Raw genomic sequence first — 18,014 nt, 5'->3', positions numbered from 1 at the left:
ATCTGTAATGGACCTGAGGGTCTGAGGTATGTACTGATTTCATGAACAGCAGCACCATGGATGTTTCTTGAATTCGCTAGGATCCAGACACGGCAGAGAAATATGAACATCCGTAGGAAGAAAGGGTACATGTGTAAAAGGGGCGCCGTCTCATCAAGCTCGGGAGGTTTGAGTGCAGCCATCCTGCAGAGGACCCTCTTATCATGCTCTGGCAGAGAGAGGGCACTGTGCTCTATTGCCTTTATGCTAGACTGCAGAGTCTGGGGATCTCGGGACAGAGTGATGCTGCTTCAACCACCGTCCATCCCCCCACCCTGTGCCAAGCAGCAGATAGAAGGAAGCGGCCGTGGTAACAGTGATGATGCATGTTTGACAAGACACAGGCGAGGGCACAGGAAAAAGCTGAGGTCGGCGGGCATTCGCAGTAGCGACTGACAGTATAAAACAGCAGAGGGAAGTGGCGACCCGGGCTGATGCCTGAGAGCAATGATGACACCTCCTGGGGCACCCCCACAATATGGCAGGAGGAGGAGACCCTGGAAGTGTGTTGGAAATCCTACATAAACTAGTGGGCACACTCAGGATATTGAGATCCAATTTGTATCCCAAAGCTGCTTAGGCTTGGGGACCACAAAATAACTTTTTAAACAGCTAGTGCAGAGTAAATACTAAATAACTGTTAGTTTTCTACCTTTCCCTTCCCTCCTCTAGAAGGTTTATATTTGGGGACCCTGTCCTAATTGAACAGTATTAAGACTCAATTCATCTCTTATCATTTTTATAAGCTTTACTAGGCAAAAATAGAGACCTTTAAGTGTTAAAAATTTCCCCAAGGTGTCAATTTAAACAAGGAGCTTTCTTTTTAATGTTACACTGCTCACCTTTGCTGTAAGCCACCATGAATCCCAGCTGATGAAGTTCTGGGAAGCATACGAGGCACACTCCTGTCCCAGGGCTTTTGCACCTGTTCTATGTTCCTCTGTGGAAAGAACGTTCCAGGTAGTCTTTATGTCTCCCTGTCTTGCGGTCTTTGCTCAGAGGTCACTTTCTTAGTGAGATCTTCCCCACCACCTTAATTGAAATTATAACCACCCACCAGCACCCTCTAAGTCCCTCCTTGCTTTATTTTCCCATAGCATTTATCACCCCTGATACATGTTTTGCTTACAATTTGTTTATTATCTGTCTCCTACCCAGGAGAACAGACTATTTTTCATTCCTGTTCACTGGTATATCTGCAGAGCCTGGAGGAGTGCCTGACACATTATAGACCCTCAAATATTAGTATGAACATTATTAAAATGCCATACCTTTCATTCTGCTATTCAACATTGCTTGGATTAAAAGCAACATTATTTTCTTAGTATCTTTCTTTCTTCATATAACTAAGAATTCTTTCTTGCTACATTTAACCCCGGATAAAGAAAAAAAGGACACATAAAGGAATAGGAAAAAAGGCCTTATAGAAAAGCAAATGAAGGCACACAAAGCCAGTGTGGCAACAAAAGCAAAGGAAGATAATTCAGTCCTGGAAGCTAAAGTGATAATGTAACAATAACAATAATAATAGTACTAGTGATAGCTGTTAGTGGGTACCACCTGCAGGCTGGGGCTTCATTTTCAAGACATGTAATTAGTATCATAGAATTGTCTTTCAGGAGTTTAGAATTCCTGTGACCTTATTGGGGCAGGGGGTGGGGAAACTTGAGGAAACTGACAGAAAGATACATAATAACAGGAAGTAGGAGTATCAACAGGAAAAGGAGGAGGAGAAAGAGGAGGAAAGTGGAAGGGAGCAGGCCAACATCCTGGGCTGCCTCCCACCCACATCCAGACAGCCGCCCCTGGAGATGTTTGCGTTGCAGCCAACACTGCTTCCGCCCTCTACTCCAGGATCAGAGATCAGGCTGCTTTCTCTTCTCTCAACGTGACAAATATTTAAAACCACCTGCCACCTCTCCCTGGAGAATTAGTGACAAATAGGCATTTTGAAAAATTGCTCAAGACCCCATGCTGTAATGCTTTCACATTGTGAGGATCCCAGCTCAAACATAGTCTGGAAAGTTGACCGTCCTATGAATACTGCAGGATAAAGGAAATACTGGAATCCTCCACACTCGGAGCAAGGGGAGCACGGGCAGGTTTGGAAATTTGGCTGTAAGCTTCTGACAGGAATGTGAGTGGGGAGTTAGGGGCAGAGTGAATTTGGGAACTCTACCTCAGCAGTTTGTGGCACACGTGAGCTCACAGAGTCCTCTTGACTTCCTTAGGGCACAGTGTACAAAGCCAAAATCTTCCAGTTGGAGAAAGAAGTATACCAGGAATCTAGGCACAACCACCAAAACGCCACCTTGTCCATTGGTTTCAATCCAAATGAAACAATGGTCAGAGTTTGGAGCTGAGAAACCACAGTGATGAATCTGAGAGAGAAAGGGAAGACTCAACACTTGCGTTTGCGAAGCGTTTATCCTCAGGAGGAGCCGAGTGGCAGAGACGAGTGCCACTGCTGTCGTTTCAGATGGAGAAATTATGCCAGGAGGGAGAGTTGCCGTGATCTGCTTCAGATTGCACAGGTGGAGCAGAGATTTTAATAATTACTGGCTGACAGCAGCTGTGGTTTTGATTCCATAGCAACAATCAACTCCTGGTTTATTCTGAGTTGATAAAATTATCCAGGCCATAAAAGACATTATTAAAAACAAAACAAAACAAAAATATCTACTCCATGGCTTGAAGGCCGTACTTCTCAAATTCTCCTGAGCGTTGGTTAACAAAAAAAAAAAAAAAAAAAAAAAAAATCTCATGTGTTACATTTACACCTACTGCCCCTTTTAACCTCTGAGATTTGAGATCACAAGGTAAAGTCCCAAGAATATTGATTGTTAACAGGCCCCCTCAGTGAGTCGGAGGCAGGCAGTTTCCGAACCGCACTTTGAGAAACATTGCATTAGACGACACAAGTTAATTTAAACCCCGGTTCTAGTGCCCTCCCAAAGCAGTACTAGGGATAGACTCTAGACCCTCACTGTCTAATGCAGAAGCCACAGGCCACAGGTGGCCACCAAGCCCTGGAATGTGGCTGGTCCGAACTGAGACATGCTCTAAGTGTAAAATAAACTGGGTTTTAAAAATAGTATATGTAGTAAAAACAGTATAAAACATCTTATTTAAAATTTTACATTGATTATATGTTGAAATAATGTTTTGACTATATTGTGCTTATTAAAATATGCAATATATTATTACATAATATATAATAAAATATATTTCCTGATGCCTGTATTTTCCACCCACTCCACCCTTAGCCAGAATCACTCTTCATAAGTAAGAGTGGTTTCAGAACTGGGGAGGCAAAAAGATCCCAAATACTAAAACTGAAGTAGGTAAAGATTGAATATACATAACTAGAGAAAGCCTCTTATTTCCTATCTAATGATTTTTGACAATAAATTAGCCAGGACAAGTAATACTAGCTACTGTAACAAACAACCATGGGGGATTAACATGATACCAGGTTATTTCTTGCCAGTATTACAGCCACTTGCAGGTTGGAGCAAGGACCCTCTTCCATGTAGTCATTTGGGGATCCAGGCTCCTTCCATAATGTAGTCCCACCATCTTCTAGGGACTTGAAGTCCTCCAATGGCTCCTGTAAATCTGGCTGGCAGACAACACAAGGAGACAAAGTATACAGGTTCATGTGAGTGGCTTTAGGGCAGGCAGGAAAGTGATGTGTATCATTTTTATTTAGTTTCCATTGGCCAAAACTCAGTCATAGGGACCCAACTAATTACAAAAGAAGCTGGGGTATAAAGTTTAGCTGTTGACCCAAGGGGAAAACAAAATGGATTTTGTGCACCCACATCTTTGTCTTATCAAGGCTTAATAAGGAATAGAATGGGCAGGAAGAATCATAGAAACAACCCTGAGAAGCCAGGGGCAGGAGCCAGGATAGTGTCATTCTAAGTTGGTACTGGGTCTTCCTCAGCCTTTGCCTCTCTGTCCTCTAGTAATTCAAACCTTAGATTCATAGGGCTTACAAATTGCTTTTCGTACCTCTACAGGCAGCAAAATGGATTGCTCTGCTTTTCTCAAATAAATGTAATAAAGGACACAAGGACCGTTCTTTTACCAGGATTCAGTGTTTAGTTCCGGCCCAGCATAACCTGTGACTCTAAACTTCTGCTTTAGTGATTCACACCATTTAGACCCCAGAGGAAAATTTCTCCAAATTTTGCCTGTGTCCTTGAATCATAAAGCAACTGCATTCAGGTGCCATGAAATTTTGTGGGTTATTCTGCTGATATCAAAGATAGATCTTGCTTTAAACTATGGGAGAATTTGATCCATAGAACCATTTAGGTAAAAGTGAAAACATTGTCGAATTTTCCTTGGTATCATTGAAATAGATTCTTATGCAGTGAAGTATTCTTTTTCAATAGTGCTGGGTGCTATCTTCCTCTCGTGTTCCAATTTGTCCTTTCAGAGGTACTCACAGATTAGGCTGTGTTCGTGGCAGTATCTGAACCCATATGGCATATGGTGGCCAAAGAACAGTTTGTAATGCTAAACAATTTATATTCTCCTTAATATGCGTATATGTAAGTCTAAACATATAATGCATGAAGCCTAATGCCAACTTTTTTTACCTGGTTAACTCAATGGACATCAAATGCCAGAATTGTAAATATTCTTAGTTTTGTAAAAATATTTAATAAGATTTTAACAGCTTTTTGAGATATACACCACATAGCACACAATTCTTCCATTTAATGTGTACAATTCAATGGTTTTAGTGTATTCACAGAGTCGTGCATTTATCACTACGATCTTAGAATGCTTTCACCACCACCCCCAGAAAAACCCTGCTCCCCTGAGCTGTCATCCCCAATCCCTTCATCCCTGTCCCTGAGCCCTTGGCCACTACAAATCTACTTTCTATTTCTATGGATCTGCCTATTTTTGACATTTCATATAAATGGAACTACACATTTTATGGTCTTTTGTGACTGACTTCTTTCACTTAGGATAATGGTTTCAGGGTTCATCTATGGTGTAGCATGTGTCAGTACTTCATTTTCTAATGTCATATTTTGTTTTTCCATTGGAAAGTTTGTTTCTACTTTTTTTGCTATTATGAATAATGCTGCTATGAACATTCATGTTCAAGTTTTTTGTTTGTTTTTTGAGGACATATATTTTCATTTCTCTTTGGTACATACCTAGGAGTAGACAGTAAGATTTAATTACATTTTCAAAAATTTAAAATAAATTTTAGCTTTATTTAAATAATCTTGACTTAAAATTTTGATATTCATTAACTGCAACTTGAATCTGTCTTATTCTCAACAGATAATTTCAAATATCTTGAAAAAGTAACCTTTTTGAAAATATGAAGTGTTGAGTTATTTTTATTTTAATTTGCTTTTTAGTCAAAAGATATTTAAATTGGGTTTGCTTTGAATCCAACATATTTTTAAAATCATTTAGGTCATAACTTTTAAATATTTAGACATAAGATATGTGACCTCTACTTCTACTCTTGAAACAGATCTATAGGACTTAGGGGCAGACCTAGTGCTGGGTGCCTAAACGAAGACTCATGGATACTTGTTGAGTGATTGGTCTAGAACTAGAACAGGGGCAAGAGGATTTTTTAAAAAATTTTAAGAATTTTTAATTTCCTTATACCCCATGCTTCAGTTTCAGGGAGAGACATTTGGGTTCAATTACCCTGACTGGGATGGACAGGTGCAGCTGGTTGGTTGTTGGACCACACATAGTGTCTAATTCACACTAGCAAGTCATGTAATTAAATCCTCCATGTCAAACTTCTCTAGTTAGGGTCTCGCTGCCAATCTGATGGAAATCTGCCTGCCACTTTAAGAAGTAAATTGCTTATTTGAGCATTTCTAATTATTTCACTTCCCACTCATGAACCTAGGAAACCCCCTAGTCCTGTTGACTGAAGAGAAGGTCAAAACTGGTTTTTTATTTTTTTATCTTTCTCTATATAAATTGCAATCAGAAACTCTGTATTACCATTAGATAGCTAACAAAGATACACTAAGTGAACATTTTATGTTGAGTGCTATATTGGCTCTATGTAAGAAATCAGGAAGGAGAGGATACAATAAAGTAGGAGATGTAGCACAGTGAACATTTGACATTTTGTAGGATCTTATTACTCTTTCTATTTGGAAGAAGTTTGTTGTATCAAATCACTCAGTGGCAAAGAGCGATATGCATTTATAATCATCCTCATCATTCAGTGGTTCAGCTGGGGCAGCTCTGTCTCGACTATGGGACTGCAAGTCATCTGGGGTGTCTGTGCTTTACAGATGTTCGTTCAGGAGTCCAGGCTGATGGCGCAGCTGCTTCCCATGGCATGTTCTTTTTATGACAATGGCAGCACAGAGGGCAAGGCCCATTATCCAGATTTATTTCAAGCCTTTGCTCGTGTCTCTCCTGCTAATATTCCATTGGCCAAAGCAAGTCACATGGCCAAACTTACCAGGGAAAGGAAAGAAAAGCAAATTTTCTAGAACAAAAATTCAACTATCACAACTGCTGCATCCTCCACCTCCCACTTTAGAAGCTTAAAGAGGTAAGAAAACCCCTTTCTTTGCCCATGCTCTGGCTTGACCACTAGACAATCTAGAGGGAATGTAATTCAAAAAAGGAGGAACAATGAGAGAGATCATTCAATCGGCAATGGTGTAGTGGAATAACCAGGGTAGTTATGTTATCAATACCTTTCTCACCAGATTATTTCTTGGGCAAAGACCTTGACTATGTTCACCTTTGCCTAACTTTCTTTTGGTCCTCTGGCTTTCTGAGCCTAGTTTGGCAGCCTTCCTTCTGGAGTTGACCAGGTTAACTGCTTTCTCCTTGATAGCTAGAGATAGTTTTGGTTGTTTGCTGACAAGAAAACTAATTGGTGCTAGTCGGCATAATATTTGCCCTTGAGAGATATTCTGTAGGTTGAAGAAACAATATTCTCAAAGAAAAATCTTAAACAAAATTGTACATGTGTCATATGATATTCTAGGAAGTAAGAATATGAAATTTCAGGCCTAATAGCAATGATTTCAAATCTCAACTATGACACTTCCTTGCTGTCAGACCTCGTGTATATGACTTAACTTCTCTAAGCTCTGGTTTCCTTATTTGTAAATAGAAACCATACTATCCACCTCGCTAGGTCTTTGCAAGGGTAAAATAATAACAGCATGTTTAAATCTCCTAGCACAGTATCTAGTATGCAGTAGACATTCAATAACTAGTAGTTATTACTTTTGCTATGATAAGGTGTTATTCAGAATGGGTTAAGCTTCATGAGGGAATGGAGCTTTGAGTAAAATCTTAAAGAAAATTGGAGTTATGATGAAGAGAAAGCGAGGAACATTCCAGAAAAAGGTCTATGTAAAAGCCAGAGTACAGGAGCAAAGGTTTGGCAAGTTGTATATGAGAGATATAAAAAAAACCCATCTGAGGAATACAGTGTACTCGGCGACTCTTCAGATAAAAGGATAGAGAGGAGTGTGGGATCACTGTTGCCTTTGGAAAGGGGCCAACTATGTAAAGCTAGAATAAATAATTGCTTTTTTTATTGATTTATAATTCACATGCTATATTAGTGTTCTCCAGAGAAATAAAACCAATAGGATGAAGATTCAGGAAAGCTAGTGGTATCATTCCAGTCCACATCCAAAGGCTTAAGCACCAGGGGAGCGATTGTATAAATCCCCAGTTCAAGGGTAGAAGACTGAGGCCTCAGCTCAAGCAGACAGGCCAGAAAGGACTGAATCTTCCTTCCTCCACCCTTTGTTCTGTTCAAGCCCTCAGAAATGGGAGGATGCCCACCCACAGCAGGAGGGCAATCTAGTTTACTGACTTCACTGATTCAAACGCTCATCTCCTCCGGAAACATCCTCACAGACACACCCAGCAATAACATTTCATCTGTGCACCCCATGGCCCAGTCAAGTTGACACATAAAATTAACTACCGCACATATCCTATATTTTGCAATTTTAAAGTATACGAGTTTGGTCTTTTTTAGTAAATTCATAATCAGCATTATGTAATTCCAGACCATTTTCATCATGCCAGAAAGAAATCCCATAGCTGTTGGTCGTTACTCTCTTTCCCTGCCCCTGTAGCCCCTGGAAACCATTCATGAACCTCCTATCTCTATAGATTTACCTTTTCTGAACATTTCATATAAACGAAATCGTACAATATGCGGCCTTTTGTGTCCCACTTCTTTCGCTTAGCAGAATGTTTTCAAGGTTTACGCATATCGCAGCAGATATCGGTATTTCATTCCGTTTTATGGCTGAATAATATTTCATTGCATAAATATACCACTTTTTGTTTATCAGTTAATTTGAGTTGTTCCTATTTTTGACAATTATAAATAATGCTTCTGTGAAAATTTGTGTATAAGTTTTATTCATATGGTTTTAATTCTTTTGGGTAAAGCCCTGGGAGTGAAATTGCTGGATGTTGTGGGAACTATGTTTAACCACCTGAGGAACTGCCTGTTTTCGACATTATTTTACATTCCCACCAGCAATATATGAATTTTCAGTTAGTCCACATTCTCGCCAAGATTTGCTATTTTGTGTGTGTTGGGGCGGGGAGGGGTTGCCTGGGGAGAGTCTTTAAAAGCATCTTAGTATCTTAGTGAGTATTACGTGGTAACTTATTGTAGTTTTGAGTTGCATTTCCTTAGTGATAAATGTTGTTGAGCATCTTTTTATACGTTGATTGGCTATTTGTATATCTTCTTCACAGAAATGTCTGTTCAAACCCTTTGCGCATAATAATGAGATTTTCTGCCATGTCATAAGATCATCTGTACAAAATGCCATAGTTGATAGCTATTTAGGGCATTATCTGCACTGTGTAAATCGAAAGATTCTGAGGTTTCCAAGGTTTTTAAGTAACTACAGGGATGCTCCTTGCATTTTGTTTAGTCTGCAAGTATGTGATCGAGAAATGTAAGCTACACGAGGGAGCTATTTCTCTACACATTTCATCTTCCTCATTATTGTTTACGTTGCTTGGATATAATTGACATTAACACTTTGGATTAATATTTTAAAGTCTTCTTTTATCTAATACCAAGGACAAGCCAAATAGAATTCTTTACAAACGTTAATTAATTTAACATTAGTTGAACCCTTTCACAAATGGAGCTTGATACTTCCAAATTAGTGGTAAATTACACAAGGATTTTTTTTATATCGCTGTAAAATAAAGGAGTCAGACGAAATGATCTTAAACTTTTCTTTCACCTTTAACATTCCAACGTAGTTGGTTGTTCACTGAGATGAGATGTGAAGCTAGGAATGCTAACTTAAGCCCCCTTCCCTGGTCAAGATGCCATTCTTCTTTGATGAAGTAACATTTGCAAAGTAAGTCTTAACTGGTCCCTCGGAGGCTGAAAACTCTGGAAACATAAGAAATAGGTCATAAAAGAAAAGGTTCAGAAACTAATGTATGCACTTAAGAGAGCGGTCATAGTAATTACTTGGTGGGTGAAGTGTACTTATAGATAAAAGTCATGATGAAAAAATGCAAAACAGATGGTGGTTAGGCAATGGGGTAAAATTATTCCTTGGAAACCAATGGGATTTGGACTGAGACAATTTTGAGAAGTCCAAAATGTTAACGGAAACCTTGACATTAGATTAAAGAGAAGTATGAGGAAAATATTATCCATTTGAAATCTGCTTCCATCTAGCTATTAGAATGGGATCAAATAAACCTGAAAATAGAATCAGGAGGATATGGAAGTTAGTCTAGTGCTATGAGCTGAAGGTAAAATGGGTTTCAGAAGCTTGGAAAAGGTTGGGTGCCTAAATGCTAGGTTTACTTCTTTCTCAACACATATCGGGCTTTCTCCTGGAAATATTAGAGAGAGAAGGGCTAAAGAGAATGAGAAAGTTAAGTTTGAATTTGAATTAATTGGATATGTTTTATGCTTAGCACTTTTCTAGGATATTTGGGCTATTTGAGCCCTGGATCAAAGTAGCTTAAAATCTTATTCCTATAGGAAGCCCTCTAACTAGCAGAATAAGACGATGTATGATTAAATGTTAAAATGTACGTTACAGGCATACCTCATTTTATTGTGCTTTGCTTTATTGCACTCTACAGATGTGTTTTTTACAAACTGAAGGCAAGACCCTCCACCATCAAGATTATTACCACTCACTTTATTGCAATACTCGCTCTTTCGCAGTAGTCTGGAACCAAACCTGCAACAAACATCTCAGGTATGTCTGTCTATGAATTACATGCTACAGAAGTCAGAGGGCAGTGATCGCTTGAGGTGAGAAAAATCAGGCTCAGGAAGAGCATCCAGGACATGGTAATGATCTAGGACATGGACTTGAAGAATAAGTGGAATTCAATCAAAAGGAGTGAATAGAAGAGGGCAGTCTTTCAAAAGGACTTGTATGAGGGAAGATTTGGTGTTGTGGTTGAACACAGTGTTTAGAGAGTAGAAAACAGTCTTCTGGTGGATTATCTTATTAGAAGTGAGAAAGCTAAAGAGCTAATTATGGTAAGTGGACCTTGACTGTGAGATTTAAAAGTTCTTATTATTAAAAGACTGAAGGAGCAAGCAACTGTTTGCTAGATGCCCACCCTAAAAAGAATAAAGGCCAGAGAAACAAAACGTTACCTAGGAAGAATCAGCATTAAAGTCATTTTTTAAAATGCAGTTACAAATTTTTTTTCAGGAGTTCAGGGCCTTTTTGGTTTTGTCTTTTTGCCTTTTGTTTTGCTTTAAGTAAACTTTTTATCAAAATATAACATTGTTATGGATTGAATTGTTTCTCTCCCCCAATTCCATAATGTCGAAGCCTTAACTCTCAATGTGACTATATTTTGAGACAGGGCCTTTGAGAAGGTATTTAAGGTTAAATGCAGTAAAAGGGGCCTTAATCCAATAGGGTTGCTATCCTTATAAGAAAAGGAAGAGACCCAAGAATTCACACAAACACAGAAAAAGCCTAGTGAGTAGACAGAAAAAAGGTAATCATTTGCAAGCCAAGGAGAGGCCTCACCGGAAACCAACCCTGCTGACATCTTGCTTGACCTTCAACTTCTAGCCTCTAGAGCTCTGAGACAATATCTGTTTTTTAAGTCACCTAGTCGTGGTATTTTGACATGACGGTCTGAGCAGGCTAATAAAAACGTACATACTAAAAAAGAGCAAAAATCTTTAAGGGTAGCAACTCCTTGAAAATTTTATAAAGTGAACATTCCTTTAACCTGCACTGTAGAATTAATTATAGCCTGCACTTGCAATTAATCATACCATAGTTGTCTTTCTCTGTATGACTTATTTTACTTCGTATAATGCCTCGAGGTCCATCCATGTTGTCACAAATGGCAAGATTTCATTCTTTTTTTATGACTGAATAATATTTCATTATATATATGTGCATATATACATATATACACGCATATATATATATTCGCAAATTTTTTATCCATCAGTAGACACTTAGGTTGTTTCCGTATCTTGGCTATCGTAAATAATGTCGCAATAAACATGAGGATGCATATACCTTGAGTTAGTATTTTCTTTTTTTATTTCCAAATAAGTATCCAGAAGTGGAATTGCTGGGTCATAATGTGGTTTTATTTTTTTTTTAGGAACCTCCATACTGTTTTCTATAGTGGCCAAACCAATTTACATTTTCAGCAACAGTACACAAGGGTTCCCTTTTCTCCATATCATCACCAACACTTATTATTTCTTGTCTTTTGCTAATAGCCATTCTAATGGGTATGAGGTGATATCTTATTGTAGTTTTAATTTGCATTTCCCTGGTGATTAATAATGTAGATCATGTTTTCATGTACCCTTTGGTCATCTGTGTATCTTCTTTATAAAAATATCTATTCAGACCTTCTGCTCATTTTTTAATTGGATTGTTTTTTGCTACTGAGTTGTGTGAGTTCTTTATATATTTTGAATATTATCCCTTGATCAAATATGTGATTTTCAAATATTTTCTCCCATTTAGTAGTTTGCCTTTTCATTGTGTTGATGGTTTTCTTTGCTGTTTATAAGCATCTTAATTTTATGTAGTCCCACTTGTTTATTTTTGCTTTTGTTATTTTTGCTTTTGGTTTCAGATTTGAAAAATCATTACCAAGACCTATGTCAAGGAGGTTATTGCCTGTGTTTTCTTCTAGGAGTTTTATGGTTTCAGGTCAAATGTGTAAGTCTTTAATCCATTCTGAGTTAATTTTTGTCTATGGTATAAGATAGTGGTCCAGTTTTATTCTTTTGCATGTGGCTGTCCAATTTTCCCAACACCATTTACTGAAGAGACTGTTTTTTTCTATTCTATATTCTTGGATTCTTTGCTATAAATTAATTGACCATATAAGCATGAGCTTATTTCTGGGCTCTCTATTCCGCTCTATCGATCTGTGTGTCTGTTTTATGCCAATACCATACTATTTCAATTAATATAACATTGTAATATAATTCGAAATCAGGGAGCATGGTGCCTCTGGCTTTGCTCTTCTTTCTTAAGATTACTTTGGCCATTTGGGGCCATTTGTATGGTTCCATACAAATTTTAGGATTGTTTGTTATATTTATGTAAAAAATACCATTGGAGTTTTGATGTCAGGTAGAAATAAAAATATTTATTATCATTACTACTAACAACATAGCATAGGATGTCCTGTCTAATTATATGATAAGAAAAAGGAAATTTTTGAAAAAGAAGAGCTAAAACTTTAATGTTTTACTGATGATATAATTGTCTCCTTTGAAAATTCAATAGAATCAAATCAAAAAACTATTTATTATAGGTGTTAAGAATTCAGCAAAATTGATGGATATAAAATTATTTAATAAAATCAATAATTTTTCTCTCTACAAAAACAAACTGGAAAATGATATTATTAAAAAAATACCATTCACAATAGCAATAGGATTTGGCAAACTATGGCCCATGGGATATACTCATGGCTTACTACCTATTTTTGTAAGTAAAGTTTTCAAGGAACACAGCCATGTCCATTTGCTTACATATTATCAATGACTAACTTAACACATTAACTGAAGGATTTAGTAATTGCAATAGAGATAATATAGCCCATAAATCCAAGCATGTTTATTATCTGATCCTTTACAAAAAAACCATTGCCGACCTGTATTGTAAGATATTCAGAAAACAACATAAAAGTATGTATAACACCTTATAAAGAAATTTGTTAAATTCCATTAAAAATATTTGAATAAAAGAGATATATCATGTATAGAATGAGATGATTTATCGTACTTGTCAATTCTCTGCTAATGAATCTATAAATAAATTCAATGCAATTATAATCAAATTCCTATCCAGATTTTGAGAAAGTTGACAAATTCACTTTAACATTTATAATAAAGGAATAAATAACCACAAATATCTATGTGAAAGGTAAAAAGAAACTAAGAAGGGTGACTCATACTACTAGATATTATTTAGAATAGTAAAAATCATAGTAAGTAATGGATGTAGGAACAAATAGATCAGTGGAATACATTAGAAGAAATTTACGGAAATATACATATACATATATGCATGTATATCTAGAAACCTGATAACATGGCACCACAAAGCAACAGAGAAAAGAACTTTTGTTTAGAATATGGTATAGAAACAACTTGTTCAGTATACGAGGGAAAATAAAATTAGATTTCTACCTTATACCATAATCAAAGGTGTTTATCGGATGGATTAAAAACATAAGTGTAAAGGTAAAACTAAAAGTCTAGTGCTAAAAAATGTAAGAGAATAGATTCATGATTTTGGGGTAGAAAAATTTTCTTAGACCAAACCTCAAAGGCACAAGCTACAAAGTAAAAATCTTATAGGCTTAATTACATCAAATACCATATTTTTGTTCAATAAAAGATACTATTTAAAAATTTGACAGATAGATAATAGACTGGGAAAAGTTATTTGCAACATCAAAACAAGGAATAAATATCCAGAATTTACAAATAACTATTAAAAGCAAGCAAGCAAACCAAATTGAAAAATGAACAGGTAAGATAAACAGGCAAGTCACAGAAGGGGAGGTTACCTCCGCCCTCAAATTACTGGTATATAAAGAGATACTCAGATTACTTTAGTAAGCAGAGAACTTCACTTCAAAATAATAATAATAATAAAAACACTTCATAACAACAATCATGGCAAAGCTAAAAATATGAATAATAGTAAGTGTAGGTGAGGATGTAGGGACAGGGTACAGCCACTATAGACAGCAACCTGGTGGTATCTGGAGAATTAAAATATGTGTATATCCTATAATCTAATGATTCTAAAGTAGTCTTTATTTCAAAACCTTCTTGTAAAGATTCATAAAGGAACATGTGCAGGGATGTTCATAGGTGTATCATTAACTCTTGTGAGAAGTTGGCAGTTACCTAGGGGTCCCTCAGTAGGGGAATGTATGTGTCAAATGTGGATGCATGCTCTGGAACTCTGCAAAATGTAGAAGGAATAAACTCAATATGTATATAGCAACATGTATTGATACCAAAACACAGTGTTGAGTGAGAAATCTTGGGAACAGAATATGATTTATAACACAATTCTATTTTTATAAATTAAAAATACATACACATGGAAAACAACATTAAAATTTTATAAGATTTAATACATATATAAGGATATATATCAGATACATTTGATTGGGTACTTGTAGAGTGGAAGGAAGAAAATAGAAATGTAGAAATGCAGAAGGGGCAGAGGGAATAAACATAATACAAATATTATAATAAAATGCTTTTCACCAAGTGATGATGACAATATTCTATGAATCGAAGAGTGGAATAAACTTAACTGTGTACTCCTCTTTTTTTTAACACAATGTCCAATTTCTAAAGCGCCAAATTTTAAAGTAATATGATTAGCAATGTTCATTAAATGCTAATTTTTAATTTAAAATTTATCATCCTGGTATATATATTTACAGAAATTTTCTCCTTTTGTGGGTATTTCCTAGCTTGGCCAGCAAATTGTGTTTCTGGGCATTTTGGAGATATTGAGGTTGAGAGGGTTTTGCTCTGCTGTTGCTCAGAATTTAATATCCGACTAGGCTATCTGCATGGCTATCAGCAACATTAGTCCTCAGGTGCATCAAAATTCAACCAGATGTGGATTAGCATTTAAATGTAATAGGATCATATTAGATACTGCTGTGGATGAGATGCCGAAGCTATTATTACCTTAGTAACGAGCTTAGACTTGTATCACACTGAGAATTTCTTTTTATTCCTAACAATGCCAGCATAGTACTAGGCACACACTTGATATTTTTTTAAACACTGAAAGAAAACTAGTTAAATGAATGGGTAAAAACAAAACAAAATAAATCAACTCCTTGCCTAGGTCGAGATTTGAAAACGAATAATATACTAAAAAATTTCCACCACTAAAACATACAATAATTGCGAACCTTGAAAACTTGAAAACTATCTTTAATGAACAAATCTTCCCTTTCTTAGAGAAAGAAAACTCTTTTTTGATAGAAGTCCACTTGCCATCTTGGGTCCATCTATCCCCTTGTTTAGTGACTGGTAATATACCTGACGATGGCTTGAGCTTAAGTGCAAAGATTGGAATTTATTAGAATGAATGAGAGATCTCAGCTAATCCAAGGTCAAAATGACTAGGGAATAGGAGAAGAGTCCTGAGCAAACAAGGATTGGGAGAATTCTGAGAAAGCTATTGAGCAAGAGGGGAGCTGGCCTGGGCATTCATCTGGAGCGAGGAGAAGGCAGCTGCTGCTTCTGAGTATGGAAAGTCAGGTGGAGCTTGGGCCAATAGAACTGACATTCTTGAGTAAATCTATGAGCTAAGTGCTTTCGGCTGTGATCTTTAATCCTTAACAACCTTATGAAGTGACCTAGACAGCTATTCCTGTTTTCATTTCAGATGAGATAGTTTAAGGCTCAAAGGTCTCAAGTATCTTGCTAAGGTCAGGTCAATGGTAGAAGTAAAATATGAAACCACATTTTTTCCTGCACCCCAAAACATTGGCTATTTCCATAATACCAGTCGCTTCTTTAGCTTAAACTGAGAGAGAAGGCAGACTAAGGAGAAAATATAAACTTTTAATACCCAGAAGATAAAGATTTGAGTTCACGTGGGCTTGGCTCAAGTGATAGGAGCCTGAAAATATTCAGAATTGATGACACCTTAAGCAATGTTTATTTCCTAAATTGGACTAACACTGGTATTGTATCTACTCCTTGTATGTAGAGCTATCTAGTTGTGCATACTTTTTAACATTTACAAATCACCAAGACTTTTATAGTGTCTGTTATATATAAGATATTCTACTAGTTAATGGGCCAGAGGTGTGACAAGGATTCAAAGAAACATTCCTTACTCTCAAGACATTTGGAAAGTAACTAGAAATATAGGACAGGTAAAAAGTAGACAATGTAAGACATAAGGGTGGAACAGACAAGGGGTATTGGAATACACATGCAAGGATGATAACTGTAGAGTGGTTTAGTAAAAGAAAATTTCAAGGAGATAGTGAGATTTAAGAAAGAATATAAAAATGAGAAAGGTTTACGGCAGTGATTCTCAGAGAAGACTGCTGGGAGGTCCTGGAGATCCTTTCAAGAATTCTGCAAGGTCAAATCTATTTTTATAACAACACAAGTCTTTGTCTTTTTCACTGTGCTGACTTTTGTATTGATAATGCAAAAATACTGTGGTTAAAATTGCAGTGGCACCAAACCATATGGGTGGTGTATAGGTATTCTTTCCTGGTACACACTCACAGTTTAAGCAAATTACCAATTTCACTTAAGAATGTTCTTGATGAAAAAACAAAATAATTTTATTAACTCTCAACTCTTGAGTATGGATCTTTTTAATTGGTTATGTGATAAAGTAGGAAGAATACAAAAAGCATTTTTGCTGTGGAATGAAGAGCATCATGAGGAAAAGTGCTTGTTTGGAATGGAGTTGCAAGCTTAAAAAGCTGCTTTTTCTTCAAAGAACACATTTTTTTTTCTTGAAATAATGATAAACAGATAAACTATAGCTATTCAGGCTTGAATATTTGGCAGACATTTTCTTGAAAATAAAAGAAGTGTCACTTCAAGGAAAATAACTGACAGTATTTGTTGCCAAAAATAAAATTTGAGATTTCAAGTGAAAATTAGAATTTTGGCAAAACATCTTTACTACCATAAGCCTGACAAGCTTGCCAATAGTTGAAGAATTCCCGATGAGATAGGTGATGATATTAATGAATGCAATATATATATACATCACATGTACATATATATATATTTATATGTAAATAAAATAATGAAATGGGCCAACATTTGGAAGATCTGCATAACTTGGATAATCAATTTTTTCAAATGACCAAAGCATCATGATATAAGACCATGAACGAGTAAAAGGTGCATTCAAAGTGTAAGATATACCAAAGGGTTTAATGTCACAGACTAGGAAAAGTTTTATGAAATGATTTTAGATTTTACATCATAATTATATTTTAAAAAATGACTGCTTCGAGAATTTCGATATAGTATCAAAGAAGAATAGCTATGATTATCCGAGAAATATGAAAATACTCTTTCCTTTTCCAAACACATATTTGTGTGAAGTAGGATTTTCTTCATAAATTTCAACCAAAACAACATATAGCAACAGATTGAATGCAAAAGCAGATGTAAGAATCATAATGTTTTCTATTAAGTCAGACATCAGAGATATTTTCAAAAATGTAGAATGATGCCACCCTTCTAATTTTTTTGTTTTTGAAGATATAGTTATTTTTCATAAAAATATATTGGTTATGTTAACGCGTAATGAGGTTATGTACTATTTTAGTTGAATTTATAAGTAAGTATTTAAATTGTTTTCCCAGCTTTAGTTTCTAATATGATAAATAGTAATAGATATAATTCACATAAACATGGACTCTTTGGGTTTCTCAATAAT

The 18,014-nt window shown here is 36.2% G+C and overlaps 1 long non-coding RNA gene across 3 annotated transcripts in view; it reads right to left on the bottom strand.

Annotated features, from left to right (window-relative positions):
• The window catches only part of LOC111745335, a 59,213-nt gene that overhangs the window by 25,021 nt on the left and 16,178 nt on the right, over window positions 1–18,014 (bottom strand). For 2 of the 3 annotated variants that reach the window (XR_002782606.1, XR_002782605.1), the window contains exons 2-5: window positions 9,306–9,460; window positions 3,512–3,661; window positions 2,219–2,420; window positions 882–979 (exon numbers count right to left, since the gene is read on the bottom strand). This is a non-coding gene — a long non-coding RNA (uncharacterized LOC111745335). The remainder of the gene's footprint in view (window positions 1–881; window positions 980–2,218; window positions 2,421–3,511; window positions 3,662–9,305; window positions 9,461–18,014) is intronic. The other variant, XR_002782607.1, reaches the window with a different exon arrangement.

This window comes from Pteropus vampyrus, unplaced genomic scaffold (genome assembly GCF_000151845.1).
Source record: "Pteropus vampyrus isolate Shadow unplaced genomic scaffold, Pvam_2.0 Scaffold152, whole genome shotgun sequence".
NCBI classification, from domain to species: domain Eukaryota; kingdom Metazoa; phylum Chordata; class Mammalia; order Chiroptera; family Pteropodidae; genus Pteropus; species Pteropus vampyrus.
Note: the sequence above shows the minus strand (reverse complement) of the source record. Positions and strands in the feature narration are given on the sequence as shown.